Below are 17864 nucleotides of genomic sequence, written 5' to 3' on the forward strand. Positions count from 1 at the left end.
ATGGTCTGGCCCTATAAATGGCAGCTCTTATGTTCTTATGAAACAAGCTATCCTGGTAAAAGCACCATTGAATGGGCAAACCATGGGGACCCTAAAGCCTTTCAATGGCACTGTGTCAGGCAGGGATCATGCTCCTCCACACTCCTCACAGCCATGCGGGCAGACGGCTGGGGCACAGGCATGGCATAAGCCATCATATAGGTTAGCTTCAGGTGTCATTGTTTCTGGATGGGGCTGAGGATTGATCATGGGCCAAATTCTCAATTTCTTCCCCAGGCAAATCCTGAGTAGTGATGAGATGATGAGATCTTGTCCAAGAGATGTGGCCCTGGGAGTATGTATGTGGCCCTGGGAGTGGAGCCTGAGTTAGGACCCCACAGAAACTGGGGAAGGACCTCAGCATTTGGCCTGTGGTCATCAGTGAAAGTTTTGCCTAAGGAACAACCTATTACCAAAGTAGAAATGACCAGGCTCCCTTACCATCTGGTCATTTCCTAGCTGCGCTGATCGGACCACGTCGTTGCTGGAAAGAGCATGTTCTTTAATTAACATCTCGGCAAGGCGTGGAGCTCACCAGGGGAGCAGCAGCTGCTCATTCTGGGCTCTGAATTAAAGAACTGACCCCAAAGAAAGTCGCCACATTAAAGTCCTATTGTAGGTAAGGGATGAGAAAGAGCTTTTGCCCCGTGAATGAAACAAGCTCACGGCAGACTGATTCAAAGGGTATATGACAAATTAGTATAGTGGAAGCCTGATGAATTCCTACCCCACAGAGTAACTTATGTGATTTCCAGCTCCTCATTATAATGGCTCGTCTGATGGACTCCATCCTCTCCGTTTCACGTCGTTCTGTGTCCCAGAACAGGTAGTTCCTATCATCTTTTCCCCTCCTTCTTGTTCCGTTTCCCCCTTCTCTAACTTGTATAGTATGAGAGCAGCTGCAAAATAGCAATGAAAGTATCCTCACATCACTCTTGCTAGGGACACTGAGGCATGGGGCAATGAAGTGACTTGTCCAAGGTCACACAGGAAGTCTGTGTCAGAGTCAGGAGACAAACCCAGATCTTCTGCATTCCCATCCAGTGCCACAAAACCATCCTCCCCATTGCTGTTATTAAGGTGATTTCTGTTTTTTTCCTTTTCTGTTATGCCTGCACTTCACTGAGTTTTCATGCCTCTTGTCTGCAACATGCACCTTACTAGTGGATAACATGCTGCCTTGGGGTAGGGTGGATTAGACCATTTGTGTAGCTGAAGTAGAGTGCCAGCGGTGCAAGCAAGAGGAGCTTGGGTTGCTGCCGGGCCTGGAGCTCCAGTACATGTGACCCGACACCTAGCTGCCATAAGAAATTATAGAGAAACATGGGAGAGAATGGGACTAGGTTTCTAGGATCTACTTAGCCCTTACTTCTTGCAGCTTTCCTTCATTCATTGCACTTCTTGATCCTGTGTTCTCCCTAAACTAATCTAGCATGGTGCTCCCTGCTTCCAAGAGATCCTGATACATAGGCTGGGAAACACTGAACTAGAAAATATAAACATATAATTGATGCTGAATACATCAAGCTGATCGACGTACATGTCATTGAAGAGATGAAACTCCAGGCCAGAGGACTCAGGTGTTGAAAGTCTTACTCCTGGTGGGCAGGGCTGGATTAAGGCATAGGAAAACTAGGCACGTGCCAGGGACCTAAGTGAAGAAGGGGCCCAGTTGTGCTTATTTTGTATATTATAATTACTGAGTGAAAAAAAAGTAATATAAAATTTCATCTTCATGAGTTTATTTGCCTAGGGCCCACTAAAGGGTTAATGCAGCCCTGCTGGTGGGCTTAAAATGCATGACCTGGCTCTGTCTGTGTTTACACGAGATGTTTACTGCGCAGTAGCCTAATAACACTGAACAGTAGCATGCTGGTCCAAAAATAGTGCTAATACACTACTGCACAGTGTTATAAGGCTACTGCGCAGTAAGCGTCACTTAATAACCATGCACCGGCGCTACTGTGCAGTAACTCTAGTTACTCTAGTTACTGCACATTTAGTTTAGTTCATTAAACTAAATGCACAGTAACTAAGGTGCATTAATGAATGTGTAAACGTGCCCTCTGAGACCTCAAATAAAGGGTTACTATATTCTGCATCCAGTGATATGCCTTTTAAAAAAAATGAACCCTGCCCTTCCCTTGGCCTTATTTCACTTCCACATTTCTACATAAACAGAGGATGGAACAAAAGGAAACAGCAACCCCTGTGGCGATTTAAAGACATTTTAGCAAGAGGAAAGGTTAATGGAGTTGAGCGTATTCTTAATGGAAAAATAGAGAGCTTCAGGTAACTCGGCAGAAGTTCTCAGACTCAGGAAAAAGAAGCGGGTGATAATATTGGCTGCGATGCATTTTCATCTGGTGTCATGGTTCAGAAAATAAGGGGCATAATTCAAAACTTGTGCCATTTGGGAGTGAATAGGGAGCTCTGGAAGACTGCTGGTGCCTCAGGCAAGGGGTGATAGACAGGGAATGAGTTACCAGGGCACAAAAGAGTTCATACATAATAATCATATTCTGGATTTCTATAGCCTTTCACCTGGCAACATTAAAGCCCATTTACAGACACCGGGCCATATTCTTCACTTGTTTACACGAGTAAGCATTTGGAAAAAATCTTCTGAAGCAAGTGGGTCTGTGCTAGTGTAAGTGGATGCAGCGTGAAGCCCATAAACTATGATTCTCACAACTGTCTGCTTTCCAAAGATAACTGACTTGAAAAGGAGTGGTGAGGGCTCAGTACTTTTCTTTGGTTTCTTTTGGACCATTACTTTGAAAGCTTCAGCCCCCATTTTTATGAGTCTCAGTTTTCTCACCTGTTAAATGGGGATAATGCCACTTTTTACTGCATAGAGGCATGTTGGATCTTCATCATTAACATTTGCAGAGCCCTTGGAAATCTACGGATTGAAATCCCCATAGCAGCACCAAGTATTATCTCAATCACTCCATTGAGTAACTTCTGGCGTGTTTTTAATGTAACCTAATCAATGTGCAATTAAGTCAAGCTCTGACACTCATGGCTGCTTAAGCAAGAGATACAGCTTTCTGCCAGAAGCCAGCTCACTTGATAGGATCTGTGTGAAAAATTGCCACTTGTTGAGAGATAATACAGGCAGAATGTCTTAGGCCTCATAATTAATTGGATTGGAGTTTATCGCGCCTAAGGAAATTTGTGGTTCTTTCTGAGGGACCTTATTACCCTGAAATGCACATCCTCACTATTCCCTAAGATGTTCGGTGCAAGTCGCTGAGGATTCTCAATGAAAAGGACGTTGTTGTCTTGACACGTGTACTCCTGATCTGGAGTTAAGCATGGTGACATCAGTCTGCTATGACGTACGTCGCATGCTGTGTAAAGACAACGAGGGGATTTCATGCGTCCCAAACTAAATCGGCTCGTAATGAAAAGACCCGTTGACCAAGATGCTGCTTCTGCCGTTAGAGTCTGAGCCACGACTGGTGTCCCTGTGCCTCCCCTTCTGCACTCTGTGCTGTTCCCTCAAAGTTGCATGAAAGTTGCCACCTCTTTCCTTTGGACAATTACTGTTGTGTCATTTGTGCAAGCATTTACTTACTGGATGAGGCCGGAGCTCACTAATACCCAGCCCACCATAGGGATATGCCCTACCACCAGCCATTGCAGCTTGTTAGGCCTCACTCAGTGACTTCAAGCATGCAGGTCTGGGAATTAATCCCCCCCTTCTTGTGTGTGTTATCACTCTTCTTGCGATATCGCTTCCACCCTGCTATTGCAAGCGTGGCATTATATAATCCCTTTCATAAACTGATCAAGCTCCAAAACTGAAACAAATAAAGTGCCCAACTCCCTCGGCTCTGATTGGACGGCTGCTCCAGATCCCCTCTCCTCCGAGGGTTACAAATCCGCTTCTAATCCCCAGCTCAAATTTATTCTTTCGCTGCTTCCTGGTTCCACGCGCCTCCCTGCAGCAGCTAGACAACCTATGGCCCACAGCCCAGCTCCTCTGGGCAGATTTCTCTTACAGAAGCTTGTTTCCCTTTGCCCTTCCTTTGCCTCCTCTATGGGTGCGTCTACATGAGACGTTTACTGCAGAGTTGACTAATTTACTCCGCAGTAAACGTCTCGGTGCCTACACATGTGGCCCTATTAGGCCACAGGAAACTAATAAACTCCGCAGCAGCATAGTACTTGTAAATAGTACTTGTAAAGAGTACTAGTACAGGATAGTATTATCCTGCTGTGGAGTTTTTTACTCTGCAGCAATGCACATGTAGATGCCAACACGGTTGGCTCGGGCACAAGGGTACATCTATGTGGAGGTTGCCTGCTAGCTAGCTCCACACTGGAGCATCCTGGCGCCCCAGCTAGCCCCACTACAGCACGTTGAGCTGGGCTGGAGCAGCCCCGGGCTGGCAGGCTGACCCCCAGGCTCTCTGCCAGCCAGGGCTGCTCCAGCCTGGCTCAACATGCTGTGGTCCTGGGAGCAATAGATGCCAGAGTTTATTGCTGCGAATTCATTGCATGTGTAGATGTGCCCTATGCGGTGGAGCTAGCACCTAAACCTTTTTAGAGCTTTAGCAACTCTTTTTTCCTCGCTGTAGCCCCCGTAGCATGGCCTGCCCCGGTGGCTGCTCAAGTATTTGGGGTAAAAGGACAGGCCATTCCTTCCTCACAGCACAGTTACACTTATCATGATGTCCCTTTGTTTTCTCTCATCTCAGGAAGGCGGATCCAGTGACTTCTGATGCCATGGGGGACCCTGAGAGAAGGCAGAGCAGACAGGCCCATCAGTGAGCTGGCTTAGGGGGTACAGACAGGCTATATAACCACATCAGGCTGGAGTAAAGGCTGAAGCAGGGCATCCATGTGTTGGTACATTGGGCTGATGTACAGGCCAGAGCGAGGGGCCTGTGCTGGGCTGCAGCACACACCAGCCCAGGACCACAGCAGAGGGGCCTGTGTGACCCTATGTCAGGCTGTGGGGCCAGGTCACACTGTGGTGCTGAGGAACCTGTGTAATGCTGCGGTGCAGGGATCACAGAGAAGATGGTAGGATGCCATGTCAGGCTGTGGTGCCGAGGAGCCCATGTGATAACATGCCAAGCTGTGTCAAAGCTAATACAAGGAGTGCAGACAGTCCGAGTGGCACTGTGTCAGGCTGAGGGACCGGCAGGAGCAGAAGGAGGCTCCGTTAGTTAGCTGGGGTAAACCACAAGGCATGTGGGTAGTCAGAACTGCTTCTGCTTGTAGTAATACCCACAGCAGGGGCTTTTAAAGTGCCTGCCAGCACAAAGCTGTCTTGCAAGTAACTTGAGCCAGGCTTATGGGGGCCCATAGGTTAACTACAGACAGTCAAAAAGCCTAAAGTTGAATCGATTCAATCTTTGCAAGTTAATCTATGCTTCGTAGATTGAACCAATAAGCAGGTGAACAGACATTCAGTTTTGATTCTGGAAATGCATGCCTGCAGTAGCCCAGGCCAGAAGCCAGGGGGTGCTAGAGTACTCCTCCCTGCTCAGCTGGAGCAGACAGCTTGGGGCAAAGCTAGCCTGCCCACCCTGAAAGGAGAGGGGTGCAAAGCATCCTGGGATATTGGAGAGCTGAGAGTTAACTTGAATCTGGAAGGGAACTGGAACAGACGTTCAATAAACCAATTGAATCTAAACCAGTTAATCTGATACTACATCCACCCAGGTTTATTTTAGCCCAGTTTCCACCATTTTGAACGCAGCTTACGCACGCTGAGCTTCTGTTGTGTTGCAGATTTGAGTGGGTTTCTGATCACTTATACTGGTTTATGTGTCATTTCTGTCCCTAGCCCTAATGATCAGGACTGAGCCCCTGCAGCTGGGCAGGTCCAGCAAAGCATGAGGATAATGCTGCAGGCACGGTTAGGAAAGTCCTCCCTGCTGCCACTGCCTGTGACATCCCTGCTGGCTTGCTCACCGTCCCCAATGCTAAATATAAAAATGAAGGGATTTATACACCCTGCCTCCAATGTGGTCTAGCTGCGCTCTCTCTGCTGTTTCCAGCACGCCGTGCCTTTTGCCTCCTTGAATGAAAGAGCCGGACGCCAGGCCAGAGTTCGGCTTCCTGTGGATGTTGTTACACAGCCACAGCCATTACCCTGAAATTACCAAATAAAACATACATTTTCATTCCCTTTGGTAATAAAAATTATCGAAGTCCCTCTCCTGGGACAATTATAACGAGATAATACACAACTCCTGACCGATTCCAATGGCCATAAAAAAATCAAAGCGCATTCAACAACCCATTAGTATGTGCCTCCGCTCCATCATTTCCCTTTCTCGTGGGATAATAAAGTTATCAAATTATTTTTTAAAAGGTGAAAGATCCATTTTTCAACTCCAGTGACAAGTTCTCCCCTGATTAATGCCATTATGATGAGGTGCATGGGACAGCAGATCGTTTATTGCTTTTGGTCTAGACACCAAAGGACATTTTTAAAAAAACGCCCCTATTGCTTGAACAGTGTAATGTTTATAGTCCAAGTACCCACGCCACTTCCATGATAAAGAACAGCATTTTCTTTTCTTTTCTGTACACCTAAAAACCAAATAAATCAGTCAATTGACTAAGGCTTTTGCAGAATAGCAGCACAGAAGTTACCCATCAGCACGGCCTATTAGGTTATCAAGCATTTTTCTGTCCCAAGGTGGGATTGCTTTCTTATACCCATTAAATTCCTTTCAAAGAATGAGGCCTATATGGTTATGGCCTGTGTAAAAAACACAACCTTGGCTATTACTGGCAGCTCAAAAGCTAAGAGAATGATCTACTGCCGCTTGAACTGAAGGGCCAAGCTCCTCAAAGGTATTTAGGCTCCAAACTCCCATTGATTTAATGCCTACTCTGTTGATTCCAGTGGGACTTTGGCACCAAAATAACTTTGTGGATCTGGGTTTATCCCTTGAATTCAACTTGTAGCAGGCTTATATTCCCTGTAAATCAAGCCTTGGGGAGGTCTTGGACCCTGCTATGAAGGATGCCAAGTGCCCGAGGACCAGAGCCCTTGGAGTCTCAGGGGAACTCTTGGCTTCTGCAGCGCGATTCATCTTCGTCTTCATCAAAGATCAGACCTAGGACTTTCAGAAAGAAACCACTAGCCTTGTGAGCTAAGAAAGACGTCGGTGAACTGGTAGTCATAAAGACTCTCATCTTCAGCTGAGCGAACACGGTAGGGGACATTTTACATGTACACACTGAGCCATAGGTAAAAACCTACGTCCCTGATGCATGCCTGGCATGTCACAACGTCTTTGGGAGAGGAAACGATTGTGGGAGAGCTGGCTGCAATATTCCAGGTAACAATCCCACTCCTTTTGAAAAAGAAATGGATAGCCAAGCCACACGCTCTATGCATTGTCCCAAGCTGCCCATCAGCCATTCAGATCTAGACACGGCCTCCTGCTGCCATACCTCCCACCATAGATCGGTCTCATCTCCTTTGAAAATAAGCCCCATGGCGGCAGGTAACATTTTGTATGAACATATACAGGCACATCCTGCTATACTATATATACTTTAACATTTGCTCAGCCACAGGCCCCTTCTGAGGTGTAATGGTTGTGTATATTATCATCTCATGGGGATCTCGGTTGCTGCTTCTGAATCTCCCATTGCTCATCAGAACAGATAGACTGGGGGCGGTTTCCCCCATGTCCGCTCTCCTTCTCTGAAAGGCATTACCCAGAATGCCAAGGTTCCTTGAAGTAGCACTGAACAAGCCGTGCTATGGGGGTTTTTTTCCCCCTCTAGCCTTTTTTACAGCGGTTCTTGCAGGAAGAAGTCATTTATCCAGCATTAAAGCATCTGGTTATCATATTCCCTGAGTAAGTTAGCATTAAAATAAAATAAAAAAAACCCATATTGTCTATTGTCTCTGTTGTATGAGCTTTTGAACGTGTCTTGTGGTTCTGCCTGCTAACGAGATGATATGCTCTTTCCGATAGGAGGACGGGGTGGACTTAGCTGGGTTCTCTGAGCAGAGGTGAGAGACGAGCAGATTTGTGTGCCTGAACATGTCAGCGTAAACTGCTATTTCATCCTGAACTATCCTTCTAGCTACCTAATCGTTAAATAAGTATATCACAGCAGCTCTTAGGTACCCAGTCAGGTTCTGAACTTGACTAGCAATGCTCTGTACAAACACCTGGGAAAAGAGACCTGCCCTGAGGATCTGACCGTTTACTTATTGCTCTCACTGCCCACAGGTTATATCTCTTTACAACAACTTCTGGTGCAAATGCACTGTACATCCAGACTAGCTGGAGGAAACATCCTGACTGGCCAGCGATCAGACTCACCAAATGAAATGAAGTCCCTATTGCAGGGCAGTTGAAATTTCTTTTCTCAGCAGCTATGTTTTTTCTTTTTAATTTTTTCCACCCCCCACCAAATGCAAACTCAAGGTCAGAATAAATCAACTGCCAACCATGTGGTTGCAACCACCTGAGGAGTTTGCAGCTGCAGCCAATTTACAACATTGCTCTCCTGCTCCTGGTGGTCATGGGATGGTCAACTGCTGAGAAACTCTTTGCATGTCACTGAGCTTCCCATCTTGGCACCTGTCTGACTATTCCTGCATTTGCAGTGGCAAATTCCCCATTTTCTTGGGACACCAAGGACCAGAATGGAAAACTCCCTGGCAAATGCATGGTTTGTATTGGTCACGATGCATGGATTAGATGATCTACCAGGTACATCTCCCCTCTCACTGCTATGCCTCTCTAATTCCTATGGCAGGCTAGCAGTGAGCGCAGCCAGAGGCTGTGACCTTGCCCCGAGCCTATTGTACCCTTACAGCTCTGCAGCAGCTATAAATATGTTTGGGTTGCACAGGAACAGTGTTACTCACAGGCAGAATGGTCTTCTGCCTCGGGCAGCAAAATATTAGGAGCTGCAGAAATTCAGTAACTGTTTGTAGGGCTGATTGCAGAATGGCAAGGCTGGACATTTGCTACGGGCGGGGGAAGTCCTGGGGAATCAGCCTGGGTTGTGAAGAGCTCTGCTATGTGCTGACTTGGGTCTGAGGCTGTAGTGATACTGCTCAGCCTCCTCCTGTGCTCTCTCTGTACCCTTTTCAGGGCTTTGTCTCCCCTATGCTTGCTTTTTCTTTCTGATGCTGTCTGATTCTTCCCAGGGTGCCAAAAACTCAGCAATCCTGAGCAGACCTTTAATTGATCACAAGCTTTGCACTGGCTGTCTTTGCAGGGACAAATTCACCACTTGTGATCCCAATAGTATTTCTTTGCAGTATATTCTTTAGTCACTAGATGTCTCTGTCTGCTGTATATTGTCCCAAACAGGAGGTGGTCTTTGGTGAACAAGGTAGAAGAAGCTGGAACTCAAGCTGCGTGGAAGGCAGTTGGTTGATGTCTATGGATATAGCTGTCTCCTTTAATAATGACCTTGTGTCTATGATGGTCTGTGGTCTTCTGTACCATGATGAAGTTCTGCCCGATCTTTCAGCCTGCCCTGTGTGGCCTCTGACCGCCCCTTTGGTGTGGTGTGGAGCAAGGCTACCATAGAAGAATGTGGTAGCAATTGAATGTGATTAAAATCATTAAGTATAAATAGTGTGAAAAATATGATACTGTGGGGTTACGCATCAGTTTTTTTCATTCAAATGCACATGGTTCAGGGGCACTGGGCTGAGATGCAAAAACTGGGTTGTACCCTCATCTCTCCAACCAAACTACTCCATGACCTTTGGGCAGGATCCTTCACCTTTTTGCTCCTGTTCCCTTTGTCCTTTGGACTGTAAGCTTTGCAGGCAAGGCACTTCTTATTGCAGTATGAGCATATAGTACTTACTGGGTTGATACTTCTAAGGACTATTGGAATACAAATACTAAATACCAATGTTACATGATCACCCGTCATTGGAAAGTCATGTCCTCTGTTTCTAAATCAGTTTGAAATTCTCTTGCTTTGAATAATGTGATGGGAATATTTAAAATGCTGTCTTGGTTGTTTTTTTTTCTTTATCCCCCCTTTTTTTGCTAGCAATGAAAATACACTTTATCGACATCCTAAAAAAAAAATGATTAATGCTAATCCTGACCTTTCAAAAGTTCTGTGCCAGGCAGTTGATAATGCTTCTGCATTGTAGGGACTCAAACAGAGAGGTGTTTCTATCCACAATGAAGTATTCTTTATTAATGAATGATTTACTTACTAGGAACTCAAAGAATTCCTTCTCGCTCTCTTTTAATAAACCTGGAGGTGTCTAATCAATTGGAGTGGATAGGAGGCATGAATATATTTATGAATTTCTGGCTTTTTCTTCCCCCTCTAAAGTGGGAATGCAAACTCTATTAGTTTATTACCGTGGGTCAGAGATCATTTTAGATCCCTATAGCCAACACCTGTGCTATCAAGTAAATTCATAACTCAGATCAATCAAAATTAAATTTGATGGCTGGCTTCAGCTGTATTGGAGGCAGTCAAAACATGTATGAATATGCGCCGTATAGCACAGAGCTGGAAAGATGGTATACCTTAATTCTGTTCTGCTTTCCCAGACTTGGGTACTGAGTAGAGGGCACCCAAGTCATACATTTGGGTGCTCAAGACTATGCCAAAGCTTATGTTATCTCAGTCACAAAGCATCAGGTCCTTAGCATCTAGATGAGGCTGAATTGTGTCCGTGACCTATTAGAAACCTATTTGCTTTGGCCCAGATATGTGAGTTTGAAAGCAGGGCCCAATTGGGTGGAGATTAGCTGTGCACATATCCCAGCATAAGGCCTGTGCTATACTAGGACTTAACTAGAGCACAGGCTTCATACCGGCTTCTTTGTCTGGCAAATCTCACCTGTTTTGATTAGCTAAAACACACCTGATTGATAGTGAAATGTGTTTAATGAAGAGACATAAAGCTGAACTGTTAGCTGCTTGGGTTTCTCCAATATCCCATACCATTTTCCACACAAATAGGGCTTTAATCCCAATGCCCTGCAAAAGTTGCAGCTGGAAGTGACACATGTCCTGATGGAAGGACTCGCTCGGACACCAGTAGGTGATAGATTTGCCTCAAAGGCCTCGCATTCCCTTTGTGCTCCCATCCCATCAGCCTGGCCTTAAAATAAGGGTCAAGGATATGTCTATAGTGAAAGGACTTGAAAGCATTTTAAAGCGTAGGAATAGGTGATGCAGAGATAATCCATTTTGTCTACTTCTCTCTCCTTTCTCCTTTGCTCCTCTTCCTCGTTCCAGCGACCCACTTTTCCTCCCTCCTACCTTTGCAGGTACCTGGATTCAAAACTGACGGCCATTTTCCAGATGTTTCTTTCTTCCCATAAGGATTCCCTGTGTGCTTTAAAACTCAAATACAAGGTGAGGAATGCATTGGTCTAGCCCATAAATAGTTTCAATAAAACACTCATCTCCTTTTCCTGTAGCACAAAAGTATGTTAACTGCATGGAAGGGAAAAACATTGGGATTTTCCCCTTACATATTTACCAGCCAATACTTGACTTTCTAATGACTCTTCTATCCTAAAACCTCTGGGCGCATTCAGCACACTCCTACCACTTGCAGTCTGCTTTAAGGCAGTGATTGTAATAAAAGCTCAGGCCTTAGGGCTTTAGGTAGTAGCAGGAGTCGGGGAAAGCCTTTTACTGTAGAGCTACACAGCTGGCCAGCTGGATTTTGGTGGGGAGCAGGGTGGTGGTTGGATGGGAGGCACTTTCTTGGGTACGCAGCTGGTACCAGGGTACTGATCGGTGCTGGGTGGTGGTACTGAGCCCTCCTCTCCGGGGCCTGGCTGGTGGGTTTTCACTTGCATAGGATCAAATGGATCAGATCTGGGCCGAGACTGGAAGTGTCCCTGAGGTCAGGCTAGCAGGGACCTGGAGCCTTTCAATTGCCAGCATGGAGTTTGGATCACTTCTTGGGATCCCCCGGGCAGATCTTATCCAGTTAGTTTCCTGTCCTTGCAAGGGCTTTTATGTCTCCAGATCTGCCCAGAGCACCCAACAGAGCAATCTCCGGAGGACAGAAAAGCCTCCCTGAAGTTACTGGACTCCCTATAGGGGTGACATAATAAAATGTAAGCGTGTGTGATTATAGAAGAGTTCAGACAAGATGATCTGATGGTGTCTTATGGACTGAAAGTCTATGACGCCTTCACGGAGTAAGACCCCAGTCTAGATCCCACTGAAGTTGGAGTGAATTTTACTCTTGATTTAAACCTGAGCAGCACTGAGCTCTGACTTTTATTAAGCCTGTGGTAGATAAGGGATACACCATGCAAAGGAGCTCAGATAAGGCCTCCACACCTCTGGGATGCAGCACCTCAGCTGCCTGATAGCACATGGCAACCTAGTACAGGGAGGGTAGAAGATTACTACAGCCATGAGTGATACACAGGGAATTTAGGTGGAAGAGCATAATGCCACAAATTGGAAACTGGCCAGGACAGCAGAGTTAATACCTCTGGTCCTGAAAACTCTGCCAATAGATCTATTGACACAGGAGATAAGGGAGGCCTTGTCATTTCACCTCCTGTCTGAAATGCCATCTCAATATTGCTCCCAAAACACCAGGCAGGGGCAATGCGGCCTCGTGAAGCACCAGCAGCATCTTTTGCAGCCGCACACTGCCTGTGTTACTTGGCAGGCTGTGACCTACATATCGAGTTGGGCTGCTGCTGTGTAGCTTGAGAAAACTCAAAGGACCACAGCAGAAGGTGATATAACTGCAGGCATCACCTAGCATTTTCAAAAATGACTCCACTTCTGTTTTCCTCAGTCTTCGTTGCAAGGAGCCGAAGGCAAAATTCTCCATGCAGAATCAAACCTGCTATACAAATAGTCTCCGTGCAGAATCAAACCTGCTGTACAACCAGGCCACAGTCCAAATAATCTGCCTTGTTTTGGGGTATGCAAGGCATTGCCCCTGAGGCAGCTAATCGGTAGCCTGCATGAAATGAGTTGGTGACCATCAGTTCAGATCCTGGGGTTGCCCGGTGGACAATCTCATCAGACAAGCCAAGAAAGGAATGGGCCACCAACAGTTTCAAAATGTGGTGGGATGGCAATGCTTGGAGAGCTGGCTGGTTGCATGGAGCAGGTTCCTCTTCCCTATTCCCAAATGCAGACCAGCTTCAAAATAAGTCATATACGGAGCACTTTTTCTTGATATTGCTTTTCCATGGAGGTGTCTGTTCAAAGGGCAGGGCATGATAGGAGCTGCAAAGGGTGGAAAAAACCAGGTGCAGATTGCTGTGGAGGAAGTCGGAGAAGGGGAGGAGAGGTGATTGTGGATGACATGGAAGAGGAGATCATCTATGGGATTGGGAGTGGGAAGGGAAGGAAGCCACGTGGCATAGCTTGTTGTGGTCTGCCTTCTGAAAATATCTGAGATTCAGTGGGCCATACAGTCTGAAGCTCCCTTGGGCCCCTTAAAGCAAGGGTCTTCATCCGAGATCTTGAAAGGCAGAGACATATTAGTCCCGTTCACACCTGGAGCTGAACCATGCTGCTCACTCGCAGATGGGGCAGTCTCATGTTAACTATTGCCCACCTCGCAGAGGGATTGTTGGGATCCAGCCACCAATGTGTGTAAAGCTGTGTAAGATCCCTGGATGGGGGCACCGGAGAACTGCAAAATATCATCGTCATCTCTTTACAACTTGCAAACCCGTCAGCGCACTTGTCTCCAATCGCGGCATTTGCAATGGGGATGTCTGAGCCCATTAGTGACAATGAATAATTAGGTTGTGAAAATCCAACTTCTGGGCCTCTCTTTATTACCCATTTCCCATTCTGTTATTAATTTCATTTGGTGTCAGTCTGTTTTGTTAGCGAACACTGATCACTAATACAGGCTCATTTCCAGGCAAAATGCTTTTCCTCAGGTGATTTAACAGACCAGAAAATGTCTTAAGTTGATTTCATGTTTTATTTTTGGCCTGGCATTGAAGTGACAGGGACTTGATGCCTCTGTTTCCTTTGCTTTGGGAATATTTATTTTACTTGTGTTTGCTCATGTTCTTCTCTTTCTGCCTCTCTCTCTCTTTAGTATAACAAATGATTTCTTCCCCCATCAACACTCACCCCCATGCCCACCTTGACCCTTGTGCTCATTATCCCTGAGACCCCGGCACATTTGCTTGGTCCTAGAGGGCACAAAGCATATGGCTGCTAGTTTCCATTCGGCTCTACCCAAGCAGCTGCTCTTCAAAGAAAAGGAAGAAAAACAGACTTAAGTCCAACTCTTGCAGAGCCGGGTGGTTTGGCGGGACCCTCCAGAGGAGGACGGCATTGCTGAGACCTCCAGAGACGCTCCCTTTCCCAGCTAGGGGAGGTCAGGTATGTCAGGAAGGTGGCCGGAGAGAGCAGTAGAGGAGAGAAGCGGCCACACGGGACATTGCATTGCCCGCACAGAAACCCGTTCCCTCCAAGAAATATGCTTCGCTGCTGTATGTGCTGTTTAGCAGTGGGGATGCTCAAGCTCTCCACTAGCTTTCCTGCTCTGGCTGTGGTGCTGCATGCTAATTAGGCAGGACCCAATGCAGCCTTCTGCAGTCATTTCCATCCCGGTTTTGAACAGCTTTGCTCATCCAACCAAGCCAATTACGGTCCCTCTGAGCAAAGAGGGGAGGTGTGCACTCCACCTGGCTCTGCTCCTGGAAAGGGTTGAAGCAGAGGGACCGTCCAGGTGACTTCAACGATCCACCCTGCAGATAACACCTGAGTGGCCAGGGAGAGTCGCTTTGAGCTCTGACCCATCCTTGGTCTCTCTGCTGAGGCTGTCAACATGAGGGCCAATTAGTGTGAATCAAGGGGACCATTACACGGCTGTCTTGGTCTGTGATGGAGAGCGCCCAGACCTGTTCCACCTGAGAATAGGTGTCCTTAATGAAAGAAGGAGCTTGCTTTTGCCATGTGCATTGATATATTTGCCCCATCATGGGAAGCTTGCAATGGAGGAACAAATGAGTGAATGCTTTTATAATGCAAAATAACTTCTAATTAGACCATCACAGAGGTGCCGGGACAGTTGTGCAAAGGATGGTCCTGCTGTTGTGATGCTGGACTGGAGCTCTCAATGCATTCATTCAGTTGGGCCAGGACTCCCCGGTGCTAGGTGCTGTGCAAATGCAGAACAAAGAGAGAGCCCCTGCCCCAAAATGCTTACAGCCTATGTAGCAGGCAAGAAACAATGGAAAAATAGAGGGGAAAAACAGCTGCAGATTGCTGTGGAGGAAGTCGGAGAAGGGGAGGAGAGGTGATTGTGGATGGCATGGAAGAGGAGATCATCTATGGGATCGGGAGTGGGAAGGGAAGGAAGCCACGTGGCATATCTCGTTGTGGTCTGCCTTATGAAAATATCTGAGATCCAGGAGACAGTGAGACAATACTGGTCAGCCTAACAGAGGAATTAATATAGCAGCTGTCATGATTTCTGCAGGCACTACACCCAAGGGGTTTTAAGGAGGGTTTTTACAGGTGCTCCTTGCATGCATCAGGGGAGAAAATACAAGACATAATGAAGAACAGAGGGAAGAGGAACAGGGATGCAGGGAGATGAAGGGATTTGCCCCAGGTCACCCGGTGCATCAGTGCCAATGCTGGGAGTAGGGCCCAAGTTTCTTAACTCCATGCCTTATGCCCTGTTCACTAGACTAGGCTGCCTCCTGCTTTTCTCTCTTGGCCTTTTTCCTCTTCTTCCCCCCATCCCTTCTCCCCGTGTGCGTGTGCGTCTCCCTCCCTATTTTAAAGTAACGCTTTTTTGACTAATAGTGAGGAACGTAAAGAACAAATTTGCGTTGTGCCTCTCTAGCTTAATTTTAAAAATGGGCTCTCGCATTTGCCATGCACCTCACAAATCATTGACTTTCCAACGCCTGCCGCATTCCCCGCACTCCAGTAAACTCTGCTCATTTATCTGCAACTCGCTAAAAAAATCATTTTTCCCCACAACAAAATGCTGTTGTCAAAAGCTTCAAATCATCTCATCCATCAAGTGCATTTGCGTGCGCGCGTGTGTCGGTGTGTGAGTGCATGCGCGCACGGGAGGGTGCATGTGAAATGCGTGCAGCTGACAGGTTCATTCTGTCACCGAGCTAACGCCACATCTGGCTGGAATTTGCTGGGGTTTTAACAGGCACAACATTAAAAAGAGGGAGGACCCCCCCCCTTACTTGAATTATTGGTCAGACCTTTTTGGTGAACTGGATTAAATGCACCAGAAAATGCTCTTTGTGGAAGAAGCTGTAATGTCGCTGGGAAAGGACCACTCCATCAAAACCTTTGCCTCCAGCAAGCTTGTAATCCTCTGCATAGGATTTGTAAAGGAAATGGCTTATTTCTGACAAACCTGCAACTCCCCACTCAGCCCATTCATTACATCAATTTGCACCTTGTGGAAAGGAGGCTGGGAGCACCTAGGTTTTTTGTCGCCTTTTCGGCGGCCACACATCTTGGTGCATCTCTTGCACAGTTGGTGATTACAATTGTTGCCTGCTGCAGGCTTGGATCCCAGAAGGACCAGTAGGTAAAGAGTGGGAGGAGGTGGGTTTAAGGCTATGTCAGGTCATACCTGGTACTGATGGGGTGGAGGATGCTTCATCGTAAAGGCAACAGCCTGAACTGAAGCTCAGGATGGTGTGGCAGGATCCCGGCTCTCTCTCTGATGCCCTAACAAACCTTGAGAAGGTCATTTCATCCCTTTGTGCCACAGTTTCCCAACCTGTCACTATGCCTACAGTAGCTCACAGGGAAGTTGGCATGATTAGAGATCTGCAAGATATTCTGTGTTACGGCAGAGGCTGAGTAGTCTTAGGTACCATGACTGTGTAGGTTTGGGCCTGGGGCTATGGAAGTTTCTGTTGTTGCCAAAACTCTTGCAAGGCCCTGAGGTGGAAAGTTTGCTCTGGCGTGGGGCAGATGTAGTGCTGGGAGATGTTGTATCCCTGGCAGCAGAGAAGCAATAGGACTTATAATGACTAGAAGGAGATTCCTCAAAGAGGCCCCTGGGCATAGAGGGGAACTTATATTTCTCACTGCTTCGATGAGCCGCTCAGGGTCCTGGCCTAAATGGAGCGATCATGGAATTAGGTTGCTGTCTGCAGTGTGGGTAACAATCCCAGTGTCATAAAATCATAGAAAATTAGGGTTGGAAGGGACCTCAGGAGGTCACATCTAGTCCAACCCTTTGCTCAGAGCAGGACCAGCCCCAATTAAATCATCCCAGTCAAAGCTTTGTCTAGCTGGGTCTTAAAAACCTCCTAGGATGGAGAGTCCACCACCTCTCTGGGTAACCTGTTCCAGTGCTTTACTACCCTCCTAGTGAGAAAGTTTTCCTAATATCTAACCTGAACTTCCCTGGCTGCAACTTGAGCCCATTGCTCCTTCTGTCATCTGCCCCCACTGAGACCAGTCCAGCTCCATCCTCTTTGCAACCCCCCTGCAGCTGCTATTCAATCCCCCCTGGGTCTTCTCATCTGCAGACTAAATAAACCCAGCTCCTTCAGGTTCTCCTTACAAGTCATGTTCCTCAGCACCCTAACCCTTTTTGTTGCCCTCTATTGGACTCTCTCCAATTTGTCCACATCCTTTCTGTAGTGGGGGCCCAAAACTGGACACAGGACTCCAGATGTGGCCTCCCCAGTGCTGAATAGAGGGGAAGAATAACTTCCCTTGACCTGTTGGCAGCACTCCTACCAATGCAGCCCAGTATGCCATTAGCCTTCTTGGCAACAAGGGCACACTGCTGGCTCATATTCAGCGTCCTGTTCACAGAGGGCTCTCAGAAGCCTGCCAAGTTCAAGGACCCTGTGCAGATTTGCTGCAGTTTCCCT

At 46.9% G+C, this 17864-nt stretch overlaps 1 long non-coding RNA gene across 2 annotated transcripts in view; it reads left to right on the forward strand.

Annotated features, from left to right (window-relative positions):
- The first annotated feature begins 8573 nt into the window (after window positions 1–8573).
- The window catches only part of LOC102368750, an 11289-nt gene continuing 1998 nt past the window's right edge, over window positions 8574–17864 (forward strand). Inside the window, exons 1-2 of one of the 2 annotated variants that reach the window (XR_322951.1) lie at window positions 8574–8750; window positions 11272–11391. This is a non-coding gene — a long non-coding RNA (uncharacterized LOC102368750). The remainder of the gene's footprint in view (window positions 8751–11271; window positions 11392–17864) is intronic. The other variant, XR_322950.1, reaches the window with a different exon arrangement.

Source organism: Alligator sinensis, unplaced genomic scaffold (assembly GCF_000455745.1).
Source record: "Alligator sinensis unplaced genomic scaffold, ASM45574v1 scaffold268_1, whole genome shotgun sequence".
Classification (NCBI taxonomy): domain Eukaryota; kingdom Metazoa; phylum Chordata; order Crocodylia; family Alligatoridae; genus Alligator; species Alligator sinensis.